The sequence below is a fragment of the Acartia tonsa genome, chromosome 4 (genome assembly GCF_053477335.1).
Source record: "Acartia tonsa isolate MP-2025a chromosome 4, ASM5347733v1, whole genome shotgun sequence".
NCBI classification, from domain to species: domain Eukaryota; kingdom Metazoa; phylum Arthropoda; class Copepoda; order Calanoida; family Acartiidae; genus Acartia; species Acartia tonsa.
The window spans coordinates 23,031,189-23,036,797 of NC_137263.1; positions in this window are offsets into that span (position 1 = coordinate 23,031,189).

The following is a 5,609-nucleotide window of genomic DNA, read 5'->3' on the forward strand; positions in this document are numbered from 1 at the left end:
CTATAAACACTGAAGATATGGAGAAAAATGTTAAAAATATAAAAAAAAACAGCATAAAACCTGCTGAAAAGGCAGTCTGGCCGTCATGGTTGTCTTCTTTAAAAGACGGGAAATTTAATTTTGATATCTATAACTGAAAAAATTTTGAAAATCGGACCATACACTGAAGATATGGAGAAAAATGTGAAAAATATAAAAATAGCCTAAAACCTGCTAAAAAGGCAGTCTGGCCTTCATGATTGTTTCTTTAAACGACAGGAAATTTAATTTTGATATCTGTAACTGAAAAAATTTTGTAAATCGGACCATAAACACTGAGGATATGGAGAAAAATGTGAAAAATATAAAAATAGCCTAAAACCTGCTAAAAATCGGTCCGACCGCAAATGATGTTTTATAGTCAATTGAGCTCCTTAATAATGGGAATGTTGTCAAAAAATTTCAGCTGTCTATCTTTTATAGGAGCTGAGTAAATCTCATTTCCCCCATAGCGTTACGGACTGACGGACTGACGGACTGACTGACTGACGGACGGACATAGTGAATTATAGAGTAGCTTCGCTACTAAAAATAACAAGAATAATTTATGTTTAATCATCTTCGCAGTTTTGGACAAATTAGACCTAGTTTTTATTTAAACAATTGTAACTTTCATAAAAACTAATAACAAGAAAATAAAGTCTTTAATTTTAGCTGTTTTACCGACTTTGTTATTGAAAAAAATGCTCAAAATTAAAACACTTAAATTGAATAAATATACTTTTGTATTAAATTTTCTAATAATCATAAATAGGTTTTACAAATAAAGATAATAAAATTATTAAATTATCCATTAAGAAATAGCAAATCTTTTCAAAATTTATTGAAATGCTTTTTCTATGAAACTGATTTTATAACTAATGTAAAGTTTGTTAACCAACTAATTTTTTGGGGTCCTATATTCTTTTTTCTCAAAGTATGCAAGGAGGGAGGGGACATTTGGCTGTTTATTACGCTAGTCCCCAAAGTCTTCCAATAAAGTTTTCTTATTCGTTGCCTTAACAACCTTGGGGACTTTCATTGAAATTTGATTGGTTGCTTCATTAAGTTTAGTGTCCAATCTATGGAAAGAGTAATATTGTGTATCATCATTGGGAATTTACATCAATTTATCAGCCATTGTCTTATCCCTTCAAATTCCTGCAAAGTATCTATGTACAAATGTCTTATGTCAATTATTGCACTGTGCTATCCATCTTATAACAAGGATGACAACATCCATAAAAGCGAAGCACTAAAACGGTAGGACAAACGGACAGTAACACTTGTATGGTGTCAGAACTGAATAATTAGAATATAAATGTATAAGAGTCGAAGCAAAATTGTAAGTAAATTTGTAAAAAAAAACTGCTTGATACAGGATAATGTTTAAGGGCATATTTACATTTTTAGGACTTGATTTTAGAGTTGCTTCGCTTTTAATATTGTACTTTGTTGTCTCAAGAATTAATATATCAAAAATCAGATCAATTGGATAATTAGATCATAATTTTTTTTGTTAAAAAAGTAGAAAAATCAACATGTTTAAAATGGACGTACGGACGTTCTGGTAATGATTATAGAGTTGCTACGCTTTCTAAATCGCACCTAACTACTACAAGAATCAATATGCAGAGTTTGAAATCAATAGGAAAATTCTAACATGCCTCAATTAACGAAAAAAGCTATCCGTCTCGGACGTACGGACGGACTGGCGTACGGACCGATCCTAATTATAGAAAAGCTTAGCTTATAATAAGATGAATATGTATACTGTATTACTTGGTTACAGGTCAATATAAACAATTGTCAGTAATAATTCTTTTCAGTTGCGTAGCTACTCTAAAACTATACATGTATACAAACTGTCCTGAGTCTAAGAAAGTTTTCGTATTATGCTTGTTAGTTTTGGGAAAAAATAAGGAAGATTAAGGACTTTTAAACTTTGTTTTAAACCAATAATATTGGTCAAATTTAAAGGGATTTCTATAGTGTTAGAACTTGCTGCTTTGAAAATACTTGCAGTGGGCTAAAAATAAAGTTACCTTCCATCCACTTATTTAACTTCCATCCCAAACACCCCCACCTCCTACTGCTGGATGAACGAACCGATCAATAAATGCGTTACATGTTAGCAACCTAAATTGATTACAATTTTTCCCAATTTTGAAGGGATTTCTATGGTATTAGAACTAAGCTGTTCTTAAAATCATTAAATTCCTTATAATTTCTATGAAAATACATAGTAAACCCATACAAAAAAAACTTCAAATATTAAAACATTTTTAACCTTTAATATCAAGGTACAAAAGTTTACTGATTAGTGATAAAAGAAAATATGCATAGCAATATGAGAAACAACAATTTGATTTTTTGTATTTTATTGACATAAATTACATGTTATTTTATTTATGCTCAAGGTCATTACAATAATAGATTTGTTATTACTTGGATCTTACACCAGATTATCATTTTCTCTAATAAAATGAAACTTGTAGCGGGCTAAAAAAAAACTATTTCCCTCTTTTTACCCCATCCCTTCCTTTTATACTGGATATACGAACTGACCATTAGATGTCAGGGGAAATAGCAACCTAAGTTGACGACATTTTTCACCTGTCATGATATCCACGCATATTCTACATCCATTATTGCAATCATTATTAAGGATAGAATAACAATATATAGCAATAACAATAACTTTACATGTGATTAACCAGAAAATGATTAAATACTGCAATATCGGTTACGAACATAAATGTTTTTTAATGAAAATAGAATACCAGTGGAAAAATTGTCGTAAATTTAGCTAGGCTGCTAACATAGACATCATTTATTGGTCAGTTCTTTCAACCAGTAGAAGGGTAGGGGATGGGGCAAAGGGATGGGTGGAGGGTACATTATTTTAACAAGCTACAAGTTTCACTTTGTTAGAGTATATAATAATCTGACGTAAAATCCAAGTGATAAATAAATCCATAATATTTTTATTCTTATTTCATTACATTAAGTCCCCCAGAAAGCCAGATAAAGCTTCTTAAATATAACTTCTATTATTTAGTATTTAGCGGAACCAAACATACAAAAAAAGTGTGCCTCAAAAAAATTTAAATTTTTTTGATTTTTTAGGAAAAATGTGCGTTACATTGAAGTTCAATTTTACTCCTTAGTTACTAAGATCTTATCAGACGGACAAGAAATAAACCTTTTTTCATAGTAATAAATGCGGGACTCTTCATTACCCTCCCTAAATAATCCAAAAATTTACCCTGAACCAATATAAAGCTTCTATAAAAGTAGTAAACCTATCAGTCCATAAGTTTAGCAACAGATCTATAGTATAGATGTATATACAGACAACTAATAGTTTAGCTGATCTTATGTTACACAAGAAAGACAGACATACAAGCATCCAGCTACTTAACACAATAATAAATTACAAATATTCGTACAAAATGTTCAAAATCATATATATACATACTGTACATATATCAGAATATAATGGATGTTACACCATTTTTTCATGTTCTCTAAAAACTTGAAACTCGCATAGGGCTAAAATAACGATACCACCCATTTCCCCCCTTTACCACATCTCAACCCCTCCCCTTTTACTGGATGACCAATAAATGAGTTCCATGTTAGTAACCTAAATTGACCACATTTTGTTCTCGTGGCATAATATTAGTTCGTATATTCTATATCCACTATATATTGTGTAAAGAAGTAATATTAGGGATCTAAAGGGATAAGACAATGGCTGATAAATTGATGTACATTCCCAATGATAGCGCAAAAAATTACCCCTACTGTAAATTTAAAATAGTGGTTGAAACGTTTAAACACTCAACTTTATAAATTGAAATTCAGGAAAAGTCCCCAAAGTTGGTAAACCAACAAACAAGTAAACATTTAGTAAAACTTTGGGGATTAGTGTAATAAACCGCCCATTGTCCCCTCTTTCTCACTGGGTAATATAATGTAAGAAGAATTATCTATTTGCATGACGAATTTGCCTTTTAATATTTCTTTCAACAATACACCATGAATATTCAGGGATCAAAAGGGATAAGACAATGGCCGATAAATTGATGTACATCACAATTAATGATACACGAAATTAAAGTGGTTGAAACGTTTGGACACTCAACTAGATGAACCAACTAATCAGAAATCAAGTCCACAAGGTTGTTGGGCCAACAAATAAGAAAACGTTATTATAAAACATTGGGAACTAGTGTAATAAACAGCCCAATGTCCTCTCCCTCCCTGGTGAATATTATTATCAAGTCTCCCCCTAGCTCACAACAATTACTTCAAGTAGACACAGTAAAAAACAAGGATGACTATTTAATATAGTAGCGTGGCTGTTTCAGCAATAAATAAGGAAACTGAACTCTTATAAAAAAGTGAACTACTACCACTTTGTAACTTTGTAGCTGTGTTTAGTGCCCTAGGAAAATGGGGATAGATGTCACAGCTTTTAGCCTACCTATTCTATTGACGTCATAGTAGAGGGAAAGAAACCCTCTAAAAAAGATATGGGGTATAGGGTATTTCCTGACGTCAATAGAATTGGTAGGCAAAAGCAATGCCATCTTACCCCTATTTTACAAGGGCACTATAGACAGCTTTTATTATTTACGGGGGGGAAAGTGTGCAGGGACTTTAAGGGGTAATATAATAGACGATAAATTATGATAAACAAAAAAAATAAAATCAGGTGGAAAAAAATTACACGTATAAAAAGTAAAACACAATCAATTCCTAATTAAAGTCCAAAAAGATTTTAATTAATTAGAGAAGTTGTTCATAACACTTTGGGGACCAGTGTAAATTGCTGTCCCCTTTATCCCTTAAAAGTATTACATCAAAACTTTTCAACTTACCAAAACGACTCACTTATAGAGAAGCTTAAAGAAAGCATATTTTGTAACCAAATTGAAATTAATTATATTTCTGTGACGTAAATTCAAACTACTTTAATATTTATGCTTGATAAAATGTGACAACATCCATGTAAATTAAGCTCAAAGTAACCTTTTTAAATAAAAAAATACAATATGTATAAAAAGTAACAAAAAAACACTTAGGAATAAGGGAAAATATTTTTTTTAATGGCCTCAAAACCAATTAATATCTACTGAATTTCTTACTGGTTATTAATCATACTGAAAAAAACAAGTATAGCATCGTATTACAGACAAATATTAAAATGAAATTCATAAAATTAATACCAGTTTTGGTACCCCGGCTAACAAAACTAGTTTTAATCTTTTAATTTTTCATCTTAATCTACAGAAAGCTGTCATATTTCTCACTTGATATGATAAATTCTGCATATTTACGACAATGATTCTTTTTAAACACAAAGTTTATGACAGTAATATGCGTGTCAACGTCACTTGTGAAGCTTTTTATAGTGCCTATAAAAAATGACGTCATACTGGCCTACCATTGGTCAAATAAGATGTATAGTGTATCTATGTATTGGTCTATCATTGGTCATTTGTATTGTATGGCGTCATATTTTATAGGCACTATAAAGAGCTATGTCATCTGTTTATAAATAATGTAATGTATTTTTTTTT